General features: G+C 43.5%; 1 protein-coding gene across 1 annotated transcript in view; it reads right to left on the bottom strand.

Annotated features, from left to right (window-relative positions):
* Nucleotides 1-21,889, bottom strand: part of SLC6A19 (solute carrier family 6 member 19) — a 178,130-nt gene that overhangs the window by 155,103 nt on the left and 1,138 nt on the right. The window lies entirely within an intron of this gene.

Here is a 21,889-nt window from a genome sequence, read left to right on the forward strand (position 1 = left end):
TATTTGTTTGTGTATGCTCCTGGATCTATCACTTATTTATATGTATTGCTATTTTTTATTGCTGGTCATTATTTTAGCTATTATCCTGATTTTAGTTAATAAACACGTACTCCACCAGAAGCGCAGTGAAAGGGTCTCCAGCCAGAAAATAACCTGCACTGTCAGCCTGCAGACAATACCCCCCTTCCCCTAACAGGGAGTTCCTTTTGTCTAGGGCTTTCAGTGAATGGGAGGGCAGGGCATCAGTGTGTAGAAAGATAGCGTGCGATCTAATTCACAGACAGCCTGTAGGGGGAGGGGGTATGGGGTGCAACCTTATTCAGAGCCTCAGTAAAGTTCATTTGATATACATTTGCTAATATAAGCTTAAGTCCCCAGAAGTTTTTTATGTTATATTTATATCCAGTGCAGCAGTATATTGTGTATATACATAGTTCCACTACCAATTGCAATGCGTGACTGCATAGAAATGTAAATACTGATATTATTGATAACTAGCAATGCATTTTTTACAAATATAAAAATATATTACAAGTTATATTATAATATAAATAATAATTATAATATATATTTATATACACGTACATATACATGTATATAAATTATTCATTTTTATTCATAAAGTAAAGTAACACCATATGCAGTAATATATATTTGTACTGTATGTATATTTATTTAATTAGGGATTAGGCTATCTTTCTATGCAAAATTTTGTCTCACTCTGCCGATTTGGCTGCGTGCAGAGCAGTAGTTATGATAGCGATATTATGTCCAAGCTCTTCCCCCCCCCCTCCACCCTGGTGTAACAATCTGAATATACAACTGGGGCATAATATCGCAATCATAACTACTGCTCTGCACACAGCCGAAACGGCAGAGTGAGACGTGGAGCCGGACACTGCACTGCAGTATGTGCCGGTAGTATATAAGTCTTTGTCTTTGCTGTGAATAGTAGGGTTAGGAGGGGGAGGTGACTTGGATTGACAGCCTGGGGAAGCAGCCCTATGCTGGATGAAGGAGTGTGAGAGCGGAGGAATGTAATTACCTCGTTTAGGTAGCGATGACACAACTGTATAGTTGAAATCGCCATGCGATTACTTAGGGTTATATTAATCGCATGGCGATTTCAACTTGGACCTGGTTTACTATGGTTGGCTTCAATGGCTTGGTAGAATTAGCAAATATGACGAATATATTCGTTATATTCCACAAAACGAAGCTAACGAAGTATTCTGCATCTTCGTTTTAGCTACCTATTCATCAACTTCGCTAATTCTAGCAATCATATAGGAAAGATTACTATAGAGACAGCCAAGTTTAATTCGCTATGCGATCATATTACTTTGCTTTTTTTTATATAAATAGAATAATTATAATAATTATCAGGTATTATAATTATTCTATTTGTTTTTTTTTTTTAAAAGCGGTCATATAATCGCATAGCGAATTAAACTTAGCTGTCTCTATAGTAAACTTTCCTATATGATTGCTAGAATTAGCGAAGTTGATGAATAGGTAGCTAAAACGAAGATGGAGAATATTTCGTTATCTTCGTTTTGTGGACTATAATGAATACATTCGCCATATTCGCTTTGTGGAATATAACGAATATATTCGTCATATTCGCTAATTCTACCAAGCCAACCATAGTAAACCAGGTCCAAGTTGAAATCGCAATTCGATTAATTCAAGTTATAATAATCGAATTTCGATTTTAGCTTAGCACTGCTATATTCCATATTAGGCTAGAATTAACGAATATGGAATATAGCAGTGCTAAGTTAAAATCGAAATTCGATTATTATAACTTGAAATAATCGAATTGCGATTTCAACGTAATTCTCAAATCCGACAGTACATTCTAGTATATGGAGACGTTCCCATGGTGATGGGGACGCTCCAAGAGCACGGAAGTGGGCAGAAGCAGCAACGGGCACTGACTGGAGCAGCCAGGAAGCCAGGAATCCAAAGGACAGGTAAGAACAACTTTAGGCAAGTGGGAAAGAAAAAAAAAAAAAAAAAGAATATTCGAAATATCGAATTTATATCACTATATTCGAAATATTCGCGAAGTGCCGATATTCGCGAAAAAAATTCGATATTCGAATATTCGCGCTCAACACTAGTCGCCAGCAGGCAATCAATCCGTAATTTTTCAAGAGTGTATGATGCCCTTCTTTATGTGTAATAAAGGGTGTATTGGAGTGCCAGTTCCTTGTAGTTTTTTGGAAGGCTTTCACTTAGTGCATAGGCTTTATGAGTGTAGGAGTCCCACTACCTGAACAATTGTACCACAATGTGAATGAGGCCCTCCATTATGTGATAAACAGGTTGTATCGGTGTGTCTATTCCATGTAATTTGTGGGAGCACTTGCACTTTGTATACAAGTAAATATGCAGGAAAGAATGTTTCCTAACATTTTTTCCTCTAAAATCGGTTTTGTGCGTATTATTGTCAGTCTGTAAAAGTGGCGTACTACTTGGACAACATCGTTCCCAGCAGCAACCTGGGAGTCCAAGATACAGCCAGACATCCACCACATGCTGTTCCTGAACCATTTCGGTGGTGTTTCCATCAATTTCTGACCTTTTTCCTATGACCCAGACACCCTCCCCTCTTCAGAGCAGGGGGTGCCTGGTTTAATGCTTGGGTTCTCCCATTTACTTCCATTGTGCTCAATAGAGCACCCGAGCATCCCTAGGTGTTCGACCCAAACATCCGAGCACTTTGGTGCTTGATCAACACTACTCCTTAGCTATGAGTTTGGCCAAGGTATGTTGCAGTGGCACCGCCTCCGGGTACCGAGTGTCTAGAGTGACTAAGATTTGTCGATGCCCTCTGGTGGACTTCGGTACTGGACCTATGAGGTCCATAGCTATTTGGTCAAACGGTACTTCGATAATCGGGAGAGGTACTAGGGGACTACGAAAGTGTGGCTGGAGGCTAGTTATCTGGTAGGTCGGACAAGACTTACAAAACTCTTTCACTTCTTTAAATATGCTGGGCCAGTAAAACAGCTGTAGTGTACGATCCTGAGTTTTCTGCAGCCCCAGGTGACCCCGGAGAACATGTTGTTGGGCTAGATCTAATACAAGCTTGCAATAAGCCTTGGGGACCACCAACTGTTCAATAGGCTCACCCCGTAGTTGGTTTACCTTATACAACAAATCCTGATGAACCACAAAATGGGGAAACACTGACTCTGCCCCAGGTTGATGTGGTTTACCATCTACTATTAACACATTTTCCCAGGCACAGGATAGAGTTGAGTTCCAACGTTGTGCAGAACTAAAATTCTCCCCGGCGACATTGAGGTCTGCCAATTCAGGACCAGGCGGCAAGTCCTCAACATCCCCCACCATCACACTTGTTCCACCGAAGTGGCGGTCACCCCTTCCACTGGCCCTTCGGTCTCAGGTTCCCAGGGTTCTGGTTTCCCCCCTGAGCCAGGCCACTCTGCTAGGGTTACCCCTGTCTCATGGGTATCGGTCTCTCTCATAGCAGACCACAGTGCCGGGAAGTCTCTCCCTATTAAAAGTTCGTAGTGTAAATTTGGGGCCACTTCATTAGTCCAACTGCCAGCCCCTGTGGTTAGAGACACCAGGGCGGTGGGATAGTCTTTTAAGTCTCCATGGATGCACATGACCCTGACTTTCCAGCATATACTCAGCTGACCGTACCAGGGGAGCCCTTACAAGGGACACCAGATTACCTGAAGCCAGCAGAGCCTCTGCTGACGTGTCTCCTACCTCAACCTGGCACAGATGGTTTAGAGTTTTTGAGGTACCTGCTGCACACAGCTTCCTGGCATAGAGCGACTGACGGTAGCCATAGTTAGTATCCATGGGTTCCACCTGATGGGGACAGTCGGCTCTTACATGGCCCGGCTCCTGACACCGCCAGCAGACTATCGGACTCAGGTCCATAGAGGGTACACCCCAGGTTTTTGTTGGTACAAGTTGCCAGGTCTGGGATGGAGATTTGTGGGGTTTGACTGCCCCCCCTCCCAAAAGAATCCCATGTAACAGTCTTAGTAGCCTCGTAGTGGTCCACCATTTCTAGGGCGTTGCCAGAAGACACCTGGCCAATCCAGTGCTGGAGAAGGGGTGGCAGAGTCCTCCAGAACATATCAGCCAAAAGTCTAACCAGCATAGCCATGGGACTCAGCACATCAGGCTGCAGCCACCATTGCAAGAGGTGGAGTAAGTCATAATACTGGATCCTTGCAAGCTCAGCCGGCTTAAACCCCCCACTGATGTAACTGCTGGGCCCAGACCAACACATTCACCCCCCAGTCTTGCCAAAATCTCACCTTTTATTTTTTGGTAGTCGGCTGCTTGATCTTCTGTTAGGTCGAAATACACCTGCTGGGAATCGGATGCTTTTCGCTGATGGCGTACATCACTAGGTAAGTTTCGATGTCATTTTAGGAATCACGGTGCGGACTGCGTTCCAGGCATCGTGGACGCTCGGGATTGCTCATGCTGTCTGCAAAGCCATCACGTGTGTAGCAGCAACTGGTTCGTTTCCTGCTGCTGCTTATTAGCCTCACGTTGCTGCAGGTTTGTCTCTCACTGCTGCAGATTAGCCTCCATGAGGGCCTTCACAACAGACTACATTTTGTCGTGGGGCACTGGTTGTAATACAGCTGGTTTAATGTACGACATACAACTATGCCTAAAAAATTGCAGGAACCAAAAATATCGGCGTTCATGCCAGCCTCACTGCTCTTGATGGCATCCTCCACCAATTGTGGGGTTTCGCTCTGGTACATAGGGTAAGCAGGCGCAGTACAGAGGAAAAATACAAGTTTTTAACTCAAAATGTCAGTGTTTATTCACACTTGAGGCATTTGCACAAAACAGCATGTAACTTTGCAGTCTTGGTGTTAATACAAACACAATGGAAAGTTCATATAACACAAGTCACCTTGCTGGCAGTTCTGCCTCCAGTAGTCCACAGCAGGCTTTAGGGGGCCTGTTTCCCCAGCATACAGCTCTCAGCCCTCCCGCACGGCACAAAGCCTCAGATCCCAAACACAGACATCCCTGCTGAGCCCAGCTGCCTAATTAAGGACAGCCAGGTGCTGCTATGACCTGGACCAGTCCTTAAACTCAGTCCGGTAGTTGACCTCACCTGGCTGGAAACCAGCCTAGCCGCATATGCTGGGAGGAAAATACCTGCCTTGCCAGACACAACCCCTCACTGTGTCACAGTGGGTAAGTAACTGGGTCAGTGATAGAAAACAGAGGGTGGTTATTAACGGTACACAGTGGCGTGCCCTGTCTGCCCCAGGTGCCGGGTCTCAGGGGGGTACGAGAAGCAATGAGCGCTTCCATCAATACAGATGGAAGCACTCATTGCTTTTCCTTTTATAAGATGCAGTGCATCTTATAAAGGGAATACTAGTAGTGAGCGCTTCCATAATGGATGCACTCACTAGTCTGCAGGAGGAGGGAGAGAGAAGCGCTGTGAGCGCAGTACAATACTTACCACTCCTCCTGCTTGCTCTTCTCAGGCCGGCGCCGCTGTGTCCAGACTCCTGGCTGCCTGCAGCGTCAGGACGTACAGAGCACACTTTGACCTAATGCTGCAAGAGGTCAGGTGACTGCAGCACTGGCCCTGAGAAGAGAAGACAGCCAGAACAGGGAGAGTGGCGGCAGGAGAGATAAGTATTATTTTACAGTCTTATCTGAGGTCTGATATCTGGAGGTCTAATGGGGGTCTGCAGGTCTGACTTGGGGGGTGGAGGTCTGGAGTGGTCTAATGGGGGGTCTGGAGGTATGACTGGGGGGTCTGGCGTGGTCTAATGGAGGTCAGATATGGGGGTCAGAAGGTTTTAATGGGCGTCAGATATGGGGATCTGGAGGTCTAATGGGTGTCTGGAGGTCTGATATGGGGGTCTGGTCTGATGTGGGTCTGGAGGTCTGATATGGGGGTCTGGAGGTCTAAGGGGATCTTATCTGAGGTCTAATATTGGGTCGGGGTCTTACATGGAGGTCTAATGGGGGTCGGGTCTGACATAGAGGTCTAAAGGGGGTTTGGTCTGAGATGGGGGGGGGATCTCATTTAGGGTTTTACATGGGGGTCTGAACTGAAAGGAAGGGGGGATTTTATTTTTTTGTACTTGCGCACAAAATAAAGGGTTGTTTGTGGTACCAGTATTTTCAGGGGGACTGTTTCTGAAGGAAAATATTGGGGAGCACAGTGAACACAGTATTAGGGGTGGCAGGATGGGGTGTTGAGAAGGTGGGAGGATGATGAACAAGTAAGAAAATAAGATGTCTGTTTGTTAAACTCTGCAGAGATGAGGTGCGGATAGAAGAAGTCACCATGGTGGTCTAGTCTAACAGGAGAAGAGGAAAGAGAATATCTACATCAGAGAAGAGATGTCACTGGATGTAAGAGGTATGTGGCGCCCTATTACCCTGTATATGTTCTGTAGCTCTGTATGTAATGTCTTTGAAGGGGTTGTTTTTTTTATTTTATTTTTGTATGAGTGCTGCCTTCTCTGCTCTGTTTACCTGCGCAACACTGAATGCTACGACGAGCAGGTGAACAGAACAGAGAAAGCAGCTCTCATATGAGCATTGCCCTCTCTTCAAACATCTGGGGACACAAAGGGCATTACTACTATGGAGGGGCACAGAGGGCATTACTATTATGAAGGGGGCACAATGAGCATTTCTACTATTGAGGGGGTACAGAGCCAGTGGGCATTATCACTGTGAAGGGGCCACAGTGGGCATTATTGCTGTGAAGGGGGCACAATGGGATTTTCTACTATGGAGGGGGCACATAGGGCATTACTAGCACAGTGGGAATTACTGTGAAGGGGGCACAATGGGCATTACTGTGACGGGGGCACAATGGGCATGATTACTATAAAGGGGGTACAATGGAGATTATTACTGTGAAGGGGGCACAATGGGGATTATTACTGTGAAGGGGCACAAAGCAGGCATAACAACTGTGAAATGGGCACAGAGAGGGAATAACTACTGTTAGGGGGCACAATGTGGGCTTAACTACTGTGAGAGGGCACAATGTGGGCATAACTACTGTGAGGGGCACATATCTGTACAAAACTACTGTGAAGGTTGTACAATGAGGGAAATACTACTGTAAGGGGGTACAATTTTTTTAAATAATTGGGGGGGGGGGGCAGAGAAAGGACCTGCCCCGGATGCCAAACACCCTAGGCACGTCACTGACGGTACACACTCGGATTGGGTCATTGTCACTAGTGGGGTACCACAGGGCTCAGTATTGGGCCCTATTCTCTTCAATATATTTATTAATGATCTTGTAGAAGACTTGCACAGTAAAAATATCAATTTTTGCAGATGACCCTTAACCGTGTAAAGTAATTAACACAAAAGAGGACAATATACAGGTACACATGAATCTGGATAGATTTGAGGCTTGGGCAGAGAAGTGTCAGATAAGTATTAAGACTGACAAATGTAATGTTATGCACATTTAATATGTACTCGCGCATGTCACCAGTACATACTAAATGGTAAAAGACTCGGTAACACTGACATTGAAAATTATCTAGGAATTTGAGTGAACAGCAAACTAAGCTGTAGAAACCAGTGTCAGGCAGCTGCTGCCAAGGCCAATAAGATAATGGGTTGTATCAAAAGGGGCATAGATGCCCGTGATAAGAACATAGTCCTACCACTTTACAAATCACTAGTCAGACCACACATGGAGTACTGTGTACAGTTCTGGGCTCCTGTAAACAAGGCAGACATAGCAGAGCTGGAGAGGGTCCAGAGGAGGGCAACTAAAGTAATAACTGGAATGGATGGACTACAGTACCCTGAAAGATTATAAAAATTAGGGTTATTCAGTTTAGAAAAAAAACAACTGATGGGAGCTCTAATAACGATATATAAATATATTACGGGTCAGTACAGAGATCTCTCCCATCATCTATTCATTCCCAGGACGGTGACTGTGACGAGGGGACATCCTCTGCGTCTGGAGGAAAGAAGGTTTGTACACAAACATAGAAAAGGATTCTTTACAGTAAGAGCAGTGAGACTATGGAGCTCTCTGCCTGAGGAGATGGTAATGGTGAGTACAATAAAGGAATTCAAGAGGGGCCTGGATGTATTTCTGGAGCCTAATAATATTACAGGCTATAGCTACTAGAGAGGGGTCGTTGATCCAGGTAGTTATTCTGATTGCCTGATTGGAGTCGGGAACGATTTTTTATTTTTTTTGCCAAAAGTGGAGAAAATTGGCTTCTACCTAATTATTATAATTTTTGTTGTCTTCCTCTGGTCAACTTGCAGGATGAAAGGCTGAACTGGATGGACAGATTCTTTTTTTCAGCCTTATTATCTATGTTACTATGTCACTATGTATTGCACCTTCAAAAGTGATTCAAGGAATTACAACTAATGAACTAGTGGAAGGCTCATGGATGCCAAAGACTCAGAAAGGCCTGTGGGGAGTGAAGGCTCGCGTGTCTTGTCAAATCCCAGAGCAAAAAGTCCCCAAAAGCATATCAGAAATAGATATAAATTTCTATGAGATTAGAAGAAACAATTTGCCTGTCTCTCCTTCCAGACACAGTCCATTAGTTATATTTGGTATTACAGCTCATCTGCATTCACTTCACTTGGGTTGTGTTTTTATTAATTTTTTATTTAAAAAAATATATTCTTATCTCCTACCAATCCTTTAAATATTAACAAAGCATCTCAGTTTGAGTGAAATATCCAATTCGGATTAAAACAGAACTTTATATTTTTTCTAATGGATGGTAAATGGATAGTATATAATACTATAAGGCCTCTTGCACATGAACCATACGGATTAGGTCCAGGTGCATTCAGGAAAACTTGCACCATTTTGCAAGCAAGTTCAGTCCGTTTTGTCTGCGATTGCATTCAGTGGTTCAGTTTTTTTCACGCGGGTGAAATGCGCATTGATGTGTTTTTTCACGCGCGTAATAAAAACCTGAAGGTTTACAAACAACATCTCTTAGCAACCATCAGTGAAATACTCATCGCACTTGTGGATGTGATACATGTTTCACCCAGCCCCATTTACTTTTATGTGTGAAAAATGCAGAATATAGAACATGCTGGGATTTTCGCGCAATGCTCAAGTGATGCGTGAAAAACAACGCTCCTATATACAGACACATTAAAATGAATGGTTCAGGATTCAGTGCAGGTGCTATGCATTCAGGTCACGCATTGCACACGCCCGGAAAACTTTCACACTAGAGTTGTTTGCGGATCCGTCATGGATCTGCAAAAATGCTTCCATTACAATAATACAACCACATGCATCTGTCAGGAATGGATCCGGTTGTATTATGTCTTCTATAGCCATGACGGATCCATCATGAACACCATTGAAAGTCAATGAGGGACGGATTTGTTTTCTATTGTGTCAGAGAAAACTGATTATTACAATTAGACTCCATAGTCTCACTGCTCTAACACTAAAGAATCCTCTTCTATGTTTGTGTACAAACCTTCTTTCCTCCAGGCGCAGAGGATGTCCCCTCGTCACAGTCACAATCCTGGGGATAAATAGATGATGGGATAGATCTCTGTACTGACCCCTGATATATTTATACATAGTAATTAGATCTCCTCTCAGTCGTCTTTTTTCTAAACTGAATAACTCTAATTTTGATAATCTTTCAGGGTACTGTAGTCCACCCATTCCAGTTATTACTTTAGTTGCCCTCCTCTGAACCCTTTCCAGCTCTGCTATGTCTGCCTTGTTCACAGGAGACCAGAACTGTACACAGTACTCAATGTGTGGTCTGACTAGCGATTTTTTTTAATTTATTTTTTTTAAGTGGTAGGACTATGTTCTTATCATGGACATCTATGCCCCTTTTGATACAACCCATTATCTTATTGGCCTTGGCAGCAGCTGCCTGACACTGGTTTCTACAGCTTAGTTTGGTGTTCACTAAAATTCTTAAGTCATTTTCCATGCCAGTGTTACCCAGTGTTTACTGTTTACTATTTAGTATGTACGGGTGACTTGCATTATTCCTTATCATGCGCATAACCTTACATTTGTCAGTGTTAAACCTCATCTGCCACTTATCTGCCCACGCCTCCAATCTATCCAGATCGCGCTGTAGTAGTATACTGTCCTCTTCAGTGTTAATTACTTTACACAGTTAAGTGACATCTGCAAAAAAAAAAATTTTACTGTGCAAGCCTTCTACAAGATCATTAATAAACATATTGAAGAGAATAGGGCCCAATACTGACCCTTGAGGTACCCCACTAGTGACAGTGACCCAATCTGAGTATGTACCATTAATAACCACCCTCTGTTTTCTATCACTGAGCCAGTTACTTACCCACATACAGACGTTTTCTCCCAGTCCGAGCATTCTCATTTTATATACTAACCTTTTATGTGGTACAGTGTCAAATGCTTTGGAAGAAGTCCAGGTATACGACATCCATTGATTCGCCACTGTCAAGTCTAGAACTTACCTCCTCATAGAAACTGATAAAATTAGTTTGACATGACCGATCCCTCATGAAGCCATGCTGATATGGAGTTATTTGCTTATTTCTGTTATGATGCTGTAAGGCTACTTTCACACTAGCGTTCGAGCGGATCCGTTCTGAACGGATCCGTTCATATTAATGCAGACGGTGGCTCCGTTCAGAACGGATCCGTCTGCATTATAACTTAGAAAAATTTTCTAAGTGTGAAAGTAGCCTAAGCGGATCCGTTCAGACTTTACATTGAAAGTCATTGGGGGACGGATCCGCTTGAAGATTGAGCCATATGGTGTCATCTTCAAGCGGATCCGTCCCCATTGACTTCCATTATAAGTCGGAACGGATCCGCTCGCCTCCGCACGGCCAGGCGGACACCCGAACGCTGCTTGCAGCGTTCAGGTATCCGCTCACTGAGCGGGGCGGAGGCTGAGCGCTGGCAGACGGATGCATTCTCAGTGGATCCGCCTCCACTGAGAATGCATTAGGGCCAGACGGCTGCGTTCAGGGCCGCTTGTGAGCCCCTTCAAACGGAGCTCACGAGCGGACACCTGAACGCAGGTGTGAAAGGAGCCTAAGATAGCATCTCTTAGAAAACCTTCAAACCTTTTACCCACAACAGATTTTAAACTTACCGGCCTATAGTTTCCGGGCTCTGTTTTTGGACCTTTTTTGAATATCGGCACCACATTGGCTAAACTCCAATCCTGTGTTTCACTCCCTGTCAGTATAGAGTCCTTAAATAGCCAGACCCTTATTTCTGATATGACAATACTTAATTCTCTTATGATATGGGGGTGTATGCCATCTGATCATGAGGATTTGTCTATTTTATTCTTTCCTGGGTCAGACAGGGCACTTCTAATAGGGAATTAACTTTTACATTCTGCATTTCATCTGACCGTTTACATTCCTTAGTGAATACAGTGGAGAAAAAAATATTACTCTGTAGATGGCCGACACTTCAGATTTATATTTTTTACCACTTTTATAATTGAAGAATATTTTAAAGTGTAACTGCCATTTCACTACCAAAAATGAAATTCCTAACATATGTGATGCTGAAGGGAAGATATTCATGAAGCTTTATTTTTCAGTTAATTTTACCTTTCTGATATCTGTATTCAGCCCTTAGCGACCCTATTTCTTTTTGCCTCTATTTTAGCATTTTCCTAAGATGGCCTCTGCTGCACTTCCTGTGGTGATCTTTGCCCTGTCTTTGAGGCCATCCTGTATTTCCCTCACTTCCCATAATCCCTTGCTCTCCTCACTTGAACTAGCAGGACCAATCACAATGCAGATAACCTCCTCCATTACCCCAGAGCAGTGTGTATCCTTTCACATACAGCTAACCATAGACAAGCCCTGAAATTATATGAAATCAGTAAGCATTTGTTTTAGCCTCTTAAGTCACATTAAAGTATTTTTTTAGGGGGGAAAGATAAAAAAAACTGCAATTTTTACATAATTTTGTGGAATTTTTTTAATGGCGTTCACTGTGTGGTAAAAATAACTTTATTATGTGGGTCACTATATTGATGATTATGTCGCACACATTTCCATATGTAACGCCCCACTTATGCACCCTGCTACTGTCTTTATTGGTTAACCTCATGTCATCTGTGGATTTATTTCATGTCCTTCGTAATGTGCATTATATGCAACTGTTATGTTCAAATGTAATATACCGGGGTTCACCAGTAGGTGGCAGCAAACATGGCAGAGCTACAGTTAGATAGAATGGAGCTTTCCATTCCATTCTAACCCACCTCTGTGGAGAAGTAGGCGAGTCCCATTTCCTGCAGGAAGGGTGGGACCAGTTCCAGTTAGTTGCAGTCTAGCTTACTCCAAGCTAGGTGAAGGTGTGCAGGTCCACGTCTCTTCTGGACGTGCCCAAGCCCAGCAAGACAGTCAGAGCACCTTTAGCTCTGCTGGTCATGGAGGCCACAGCTTGGAGCCTCAGGAGCCAGGAGGAAAAGTTTGCTGGCCTAATATAGAGACAGACAAAGAAGAAATTGCAGCACACAGAAAAAAGCTGAGTAATACAACAGCCTATCAGTACAGCAGAGCCATAGAGCAAAAGATGTAGCAGAGTTGAGTTTGCCTGCTAAGTTCTTAATGCCTGCTTTGACCAAGACAAAGTTTGAAGATTGTTTCTGATGAACATTTACCAAAGTAAATCTGCTATTTAACTTTATACGAGGTCTGGACCCAATCTATTCTTCATCTCCCAATTCAACTACCCCCTATGAGATGCTTCGGAGCCAACGCCTGGGATCCAGTCGTATCCAGGTAGGAGCACCGTGACACAAACATTAAGGGACATTTTAAGCCACCCTATACCACTCGGCCATTCCTATACCTGGGTACTCATGCCATCATACCATTTAAGGGCCCTAGGTTGCGGTGAATGTTGATGTTGCACATATATTTTTCTCAACTTCAGCAGCCTGTCAGCTCTGCAGCTGCTCCCTCATTCTCCTCCACACTGACAGGGAGGGGGGGGGGGGTCTGCTTTAGCTGCTCATATTTCTGGTTTGGTACAAGCTAGCATTGTATTGGCTGAAAGCGGACATTCCAAGCTTTCAGACAATACCAGAAGGACAGCAATATATTCAGTATAGGGGAAGATATCACTGATAGAAATTGGGATGCTGTGAAGGAAGCTGAAAGTGATTTCTAACAGTGATTTCTCCTCTGTTGCTTGGACTGTAATTGTTATTCTGGTCTTGTGTGAAGGCTTTCAAACAAGACCAGTTGCCTGTTTCTAGCTGCTACCATTCATGAGATATCACCATCTAAAGCAGCCCCCCTCCACTTTTTGCCTGAGTCCAGGCACTCATGGCTGAGCTCCCCCCCCCCCCTCGTCTCTTGTTTATAACACAAAGTAGACTGCCTGCACATGACAACGCTGTGAGAAGAGGGCTGCAGAATGGCAAAGTGGCATACACTTGTGGGAGTTATTATCAGGTAAAACTGAAAATAATTAAACTTAAAAGCACAAAAGCACTTATACAGCAGGGTGTACTATACCATTAGGGTATAACAAATGGAAACGGCAGTTACACGTTAAGGTTAGTTTTACTCTCTTTGGCAATTAATCTCTCTGTCTCTAGTTAGGCTACTTTTATTAGTTTTTTACATATTCTATTTTTTTTCATACAGCTTTTCAATGCTTCCTTGCTACTTGCCTGTTTTAGTTATTTAAGTACTTTCTTTTAGCCATTTGCTTTCTTTTTACATTTCTATTTATCCATATTTTATTTTTTCTTGTTCCTTACCCTTGTATTCCCCTAAGGTATGTACCGTTTACAGGTACATACCTGCTAGGATGTGCTAGGATGCTTTCAAAAATATCTAATTTGTCAGTTAGGCCTCTCTTAGATGGCTAAATTTAGCTTTTTTGAAGTGCCTTTCTGAAGAAACACTCTTGTGAATGACAATTGGAAGGTTTTTATATTATGGTCACTATTTCCCAGGTGTCCCCCCAACCTGCACATCTGTTGTTCTGTCAGGTCTATTGGTTAATACTAAGTCCAGTGTGGTCGCCCCTCTAGTCGGGTCCTGAACCAGTTAAGAAAGGTCTTTGGTTATTGCCAAGAACCTGTTTCCTTCATAAGTTTTACAGGTTTCAGTTTCCCAGTCTATATCTGGGTAGTTGAAGTCTCCCATAATAACGACCTCATTATGATTTGCCGACTCGTCTATCTCTTTTAGAAGTAGATTTTCTGTGGACTCTGTTATATTAGGTGGCTTATAGCAAACTCCTATTAGTATTTTATTAGTTTTTTTTCCCTCCATGTATTTCTACCCACAGTGACTCCACATGTTTATGTCCCTCACTTATATCTTCAAGGAGTGTAGGCTTTAGACAGTATTTTACATAAAGGCAAACCCCTCCCTGTCTCTGATTTTGACAATCCTTTCTAAACAGACTGTTAGCCTGTACGTTAACTGCAGAGTCATAGCTATCATCCATCCATGTCTAAGTTATTCCCACTATTTCATAGTTCTCCTCACACATAACTAATTCCAGTTCACTAGTTTTATTAGTCAGGCTTATGGCATTAGTGTACATACAATTGAGAGATTTATGAATATTTTTTACTCTACACCTTTCCTTATGAACTGTTCTAGTCTCTCTATCTGCAATATATTCCCCTTCTATAATGTAATTACCCTCCCCACCAGTCCCTAGTTTAAACACTCCTCCAACCTTCTAGCCATCTTCTCCCCAAAAACAGCTGGCCCTTCCCCATTGAGGTGCAGCCCATACAATAGAGTCTATAGCCGACAGAGAAGTCGGCCCAATTCTCCAGGAACCCAAACCCCTCATTCCAACACCAGTTCTTGAGCCACTTGTAAATCTCCCCCTTTTTTTTTTTTTTTATCAAATATCTTTTTATTGTTTTTCTTCTCAAAGAAAATAAGTGCACATTATGCGGTCACATAGGGAAGCGTAATGTTACAGATACACTTTTGCATATATGTAGTAATAAACAATGCATTTGATCACAAATAACATTCTCACAACAATGCTTATGAATTAGGGCAGTACAAGGGTAAAAGTAGTACACAATACTCTGGCTAACTTAACCAGACCAATAACGACTCGAGCCTTGTGTCTAAACCCATAGACAGACTGGTATGCTTTGACGTAAGTGAGACAACAAGGTAACTCATGAAGGGAAGTAGTGTCCTCCATATGGAACAGATAGAACAAATAGAACGAATAGAACGCAGGATGTTCTCAGGGATGTTAATCATAGAGTGCTAAGATATAGTTCAAGTGAAAAGACTAAAGGTGGAAAAGGCGTCATTTTCACCTTATGTTTTCTTATATTCAATCCATGGTTTCCATAGTTGTACAAATTTGGAATGGGATCTGTTTGCCCTAAAATCATTTTTAAGGATGTTCCACCTACCTCTAACTTTGTCATTGGTTCCGATATGGACCGTCATGGTTATTGCTGGATCTTCCCCAGCCCCTCCCAGGGGCTGGGGAAGATACAAACACACACTTGAATTCAAAGGTGAACACTCACAAACTTGTGATGTTTGTCTGCTTGTATAGGTGCTGCTCCCAAAGAACTTGAAACCAGACTCCTTTTTTTCATCTGGATTCAAAGGGTAGCACTGTTAACTTCCAGTGTTGGGTCTATAAGCTTGGCTTATAAATAGTGGTATAGTATATGTAGCAGCGTGTACGTGCCCGAAGCTGTATGTCGGTAAAACAGTGCAAGAATTGAGGAGAAGAATACCTGGACACATTAGTGCTATTAACACAAAAGATACCTCTCTGTACAGACACATCTCATATGCACATAACAATAACCTTGAGGTCCCAAAATTTTGGGGTCTTGCAAAAATTTAATTGGGCCCCAGAATAGTAATTTAGATCAGAAATTGCGTCAGGAGGAAGCGAAATGGATCCACAGGTTGCAATCCTTAAGTCTAAAGGTCTAACTGAGGGCTTTTCATTTACTGCCTTCATTTAGATCTGCCATTTCTTTATGGTAATTGATTTATTTAATTATTAGCACAATAGAAAAATCTAAAACATGTAATTGAACACATTGTGTCGCAAATCCCGGTACAAAATATCCTATCTCCATATGCCACCTATATTTACATCTACTTCTTTAAATGATGAGTGCAATGACTTTTACAAACTAATAGATAGGCTTTCACTGAGTAAAAGCAGCAAAGTATTGGAAGGGTTAAATCAACAGACTGACTTCCCTCAGAACAACATGTAAAGGGTTAATGAGTACAACACCAGTGACGCCCTATCTTCTCCTCTTATATAATGAGCAGCTGAGTCTGCCAATAGGAGGAGATGAACAGATGACAAGCGCAGCACTGATAGGAAGGGAGACCGAGTGTGTGTTAGTCTATGACACGCGCTTCGGTCTCCCTCCGATTAGATGAAGCTACAGGTCACTCAAACTATGAGACGGAGCATTGGAGGTAGATGGCAATATGGGAGGGAGTTCATCTATTTATCAGGGCTCAGGGCAGCGCGCGGATGTTAATAACCCCCCCCCCCACGAAGCCGCAAACGTGGTGAAACATGTCGGGAGGGGTAGTGTCTGTAAGGCTACTTTCACACTTGCGTTTGATGCAGATCTGTCATAGATCTGCACAAACGCATTCGTTCAGATAATACAACCGCATGCATCCATTCAGAACGGATCAGTTTGTATTATCTATAACATAGCCAAGACGGATTCGTCTTGAACACCATTGAAAGTCAATGGGGGGACAGATCCGTTTTCTATTGTGTCAGTGAAAATAGATCCGTCCCCATTGACTTGCATTGTGTGTCAGGACAGATCCATTTGGCTCAGTTTTTTGTCAGACTGACACCAAAGCGTTGTAAGCAGCATTTTGGTGTCCACCTCCGAAGCGGAATGGAGGCAGAACTGAGCCAAAGTGATGCATTCTGAGTTGCTTCTTATCCATTCAGAATGCATTAAGGGCAAAACTGATCCGCTGTGGACTGCTTGTGAGAGCCCTGAACGGATCTCACAAATGGAAACCAAAATGCCAGTGTGAAAGTAGCCTCAGTTTTTAGCCAGGGCTGAGCAGGGGGACGCTACTAATTATTATTTAGCTGGGAAAGTGCATAGGGTCAGTTACCAGCACATAGAACAAAGAGTGTGTGAACTACACTACGTGCAGAATTATTAGGCAAATTAGTATTTTGACCACATCATCCTCTTTATGCATGTTGTCTTACTCCAAGCTGTATAGGCTCGAAAGCCTACTACCAATTAAGCATATTAGGTGATGTGCATCTCTGTAATGAGAAGGGGTGTGGTCTAATGACATCAACACCCTATATCAGGTGTGCATAATTATTAGGCAACTTCCTTTCCTTTGGCAAAATGGGTCAAAAGAAGGACTTGACAGGCTCAGAAAAGTCAAAAATAGTGAGAGATCTTGCAGAGGGATGCAGCACTCTTAAAATTGCAAAGCTTCTGAAGCGTGATCATCGAACAATCAAGCGTTTCATTCAAAATAGTCAACAGTGTCGCAAGAAGCGTGTGGAAAAACCAAGGCGCAAAATAACTGCCCATGAACTGAGAAAAGTCAAGCGTGCAGCTGCCAAGATGCCACTTGCCACCAGTTTGGCCATATTTCAGAGCTGCAACATCACTGGAGTGCCCAAAAGCACAAGGTGTGCAATACTCAGAGACATGGCCAAGGTAAGAAAGGCTGAAAGATGACCACCACTGAACAAGACACACAAGCTGAAACGTCAAGACTGGGCCAAGAAATATCTCAAGACTGATTTTTCTAAGGTTTTATGGACTGATGAAATGAGAGTGAGTCTTGATGGGCCAGATGGCTGGATTGGTAAAGGGCAGAGAGCTCCATTCCGACTCAGACGCCAGCAAGGTGGTTTGGGCTGGATTTTAAAGCAGCCATGAAGCACAGCTTACCTGGATTAGGCTGTGCTCTTTTATCTTGAAATCCGCCCAGCAGTTACTGCAAAAAACGACTTTGATTGATATGTAAATGTGTCCTGAAGGTGCCCAGAGGGGCGTTTTGTTTTTCTTAGAGAGCCCAGTACCGCCCCTCTTTCAGTGCCCAGCCCAGCCTCTCCACCCTCTCCTCCCCCTCCCTCACGCCGAACGAACTCTCGCACAGGTGCAGTACCCACTGAGGGCTGCGCCTGTGCGATCAGCAGGAGACTGAGGGCAGCAGCTTCATCTTCGTCACTGGGCATGCGCCGAGCCCAGTGACGTCCGATGCTCGCTCTTCCCTCAGTCAGCAGGGAAGAGCGAGCATCGGACGTCACTGGGCTCGGCGCATGCCCAGTGACGAAGATGAAGCTGCTGCCCTCAGTCTCCTGCTGATCGCACAGGCGCAGCCCTCAGTGGGTACTGCGCCTGTGCGAGAGTTCGTTCGGCTTGAGGGAGGGGAAGGAGAGGGTAGAGAGGCTGTGGCAGGCTGGGGGCGGCGGTTAGACAGTACAAGGAAGGTGGGCTGGGCACTGAAAGAGGGGCGGTACTGGGCTCTCTAAGAAGAACAAAACGCCCCTCTGGGCACCTTCAGGACACATTTACATATCAATCAAAGTCGTTTTTTGCAGTAACTGCTGGACGGATTTCAAGATAAAAGAGCACAGCCTAATCCAGGTAAGCTGTGCTTCATGGCTGCTTTAAAATCGTTTTTTGGCTTAGGGGAGGTGACAGAATCCCTTTAACAGGGGTTATTACAAGGCAATATTTCTATGTCTTATTTGCCATTGTGCGGTGCACTTATATGTTCCAAATAATTTTTTGGCTTGTATTAGTGGGGAAAAAAGGGCTTATTAGCCGTTGTGTGGTGAAGTGCTAAATTACAGCCCTTTTTGTCATGTATTCAGGGCCGTCTTTAATATTGATTGGACCCTGGGCAAAAATTTACTTGGGCCCCCTGGATCCCGCCTTCCCACACCTTAGCAGGCAATCATGCCCTCCACCACAACACACACACAAAAAATCCACACATCTGGTAGAGTACAGTGAATGGCTGTAAATACTTCCAGTTCCGAAGACTCCAGCGGCTCAGGATCAGTGCTCTGGGCTGGAAGTGGGCACCGCTCTGCAGGAAGGAGACCAGGGCTCGGCTCACCCTAGTTTTACAGTGCACCCCACAGTATGCAGTATAGCACCCTATAGTATACAGCACCACACGGTATGCAGTTTAGCACCCCACACTATACAGTACCCCACAGTATATAGTAGAGCAGTATAGCAGCCCACAGTATACAACACCTCACTGTATACAGCACCCCAAACTATACATGATACAGCCCCCCACACTATACAGTACAGCAATATAGCCCCCCACACTTTACAGGCCCCCACACAGTATACAGGCCCCCACACAGTATACAACCCCCCCACCGTATACGGCCCCCACACAGTATACAGGCCCCCACACAGTATACAGCCCACCACACAGTATACAGTCCCACACAGTATACAGCACCCCACTATACAGTAGTTTACAGTATATTAACATAACAGCCCCTGTCACATTTTTTTTATGTAATCTTCACACAAAAAAGCTCCACAGTTAACTTCTGCAACACTCCTGGTAGGACCTGTGATGACCTCATAGCCATGTGACCAGTAATTGCTAGGTTACTGGTCACATGGTGATGATGTAATTAAGGTCCTAGATCACAACTTTAACACAGTACGATCATGATGCCTGGACTCAGTGCCGGCAGGCATGAAATGGGAGCACCCCCTGTGTAGCTGACAGCTTGCCACCCGGGGCAGTAGCTAGCAGGGCTCAAGAGGCAGCTGCCTTGGGCCCCCCAGGAGCAACTGGGCCCGGGGCAGCTGCCCCTTTTTCCCCTTGGTAAAGACGGCCCTGCGTGTATTAGTGGCAAAAATAAAATATATTTGCCGTTCAGCGGTGCAGTTATCTGTTGTGAAGCCTTTTGTGGCGTGTATTAGCGGAAAAAGAAAAAATATATTTGCTGCTTAAGCGGTGAAATTATATATTCTAAAACCCTTTTTGCCCTGTATTAGTGGCAAAAGAAAAATATATTCGCCGTTCAGCATTGCACTTATATATTGAAAAGCCTTTTGTGTAATGGAAAAGTGGAAAATAATTAGGGTCTAATTGCCGTTCAGCGGTACAGTTATATATTCTAAAGCCCTTTTTGCCCTGTATTAGTGGCAAAAGAAACATTTATATTTGCTGTTCTGTGTTGCACTTATATGCTGAAAAGCCTTGTGTGGAAAAGTGGAAAAAAATAAGGGCCTATTTGCCATTCAGCGGTGCAGTTATATGTGATAAAGCCCTTTTTGCGGTATGGACCGAATTACGTAGTGGTGAAATTTTTTATGCGAAACAGGCTTTTTTCGAGAACATTGATAGGTGATTCTCGAACTCCTTTTGCTGTATGGACCGAATTATGTCCTCGTGGGTCCTGCAGTAAACATAATGAAGATGCTGATGACAACACACCTGCAGACTTTGCCTTTACCATCTATTCACAATGAAATCAAGCAGCTTCAGTAAGTTGAACATATTATTATTATTATTATTTTTATTATTTATTATTTATGCGCCATTCATTCCATAGCGCTGTACATATGATAAGCAGTGCACATACATAACAGACAATTGTACTAATCATAAACAAGATGAGTTACAAACTGGTACAGAAGGAGAGAGGGCCCTGCCCGTGAGGGCTTACAATCTACATGATTCATGTGTTTTTATCTGAAACATCTGCATTCGATCTCCACAGCTCACAAGACATAACAGGAGAGCCTCTGCTTTGGAGTCCAAGTCCAGTTTCTTAAGATCAGTAGTTCCATGAGAATTGTGCATAATATTCTTGCTCCCTGTGCAAAGCCATAACAAAAGGACTCCGTAGGCATACACGCATACACATCAGAGGAGGCTGAAGCTGGTTTCCCTAATTTTTATTCAAGAGCAGTAAACAGCTGGAAGCAAATAGAGGTGGCTGAACTCCGCTGCTCTTTATCTTTTGTGAAGTCAATGTCTCCAACTATGCCCTTCTCGTGATTTACAGCAAATACATTATTTGTAGAGATTAGTGTTGAGCGAGCACCAAAGTGCTTGGGTGCTCTGGCTGAACACATTGGTATGCTTGTGTGTTCTACTGAGCACCCGAGCACAATGGAAGTCAATGGGAGAACCCCAGGCACCCCCTGATCGGAAGAGAAGAGGGTGTCTGGTTCACAAAAAAAGGTTAGAAATTAATTGAAACCCCATCAAAATGGTTTGGAAACAGCATTAAGAGGATAGCTGGATGCATCTTAGACTCCTATTATGTATGACACACAATAGACAACCACACAAAGGCTATATGCCAAAGCCAGATATGTGCAAGCCATCAATCTATCCATGAGATAGATAACAGCCAGCATCCCTTACAATGGCTGCCTTGTGCACTATGAGACATTCCAAACCAGCTCTCATCTGACTGAGAACCAGTAAACCTCAAAGTTATTTTGCATCTGTTGGATGGCTTGGGTGGACCTGCACACCTAGATAAATTTCATTAATGCGACAAAGTTTTCTGATTGTCCTAACAATTTTTCAATAACCTTTCTATACAGTTTTGTCATGTAAAAACTAATTTGCATAAACATGGGGATATGGGAAAGACATGCAAATGAGCAGAATCTGCCTTGTTTTTCAGCTGTCATAAGACTATGAAAACCAATAGCTGGCACTATTGAGTTATGAACAGCGCCATCTATTGGTTTCACAGTGTTATGACAAGAGTAGACTAATAGTTTTGTCAGAAGACTATGAAACCAATAGATGGCGCTGTTCATAACTCAATAGCACCATCTACTGGTTTCATAGTCATCAGACAAGAATATTAGACAATGAG

Source organism: Bufo gargarizans, chromosome 5 (assembly GCF_014858855.1).
Source record: "Bufo gargarizans isolate SCDJY-AF-19 chromosome 5, ASM1485885v1, whole genome shotgun sequence".
Lineage (NCBI taxonomy): Eukaryota > Metazoa > Chordata > Amphibia > Anura > Bufonidae > Bufo > Bufo gargarizans.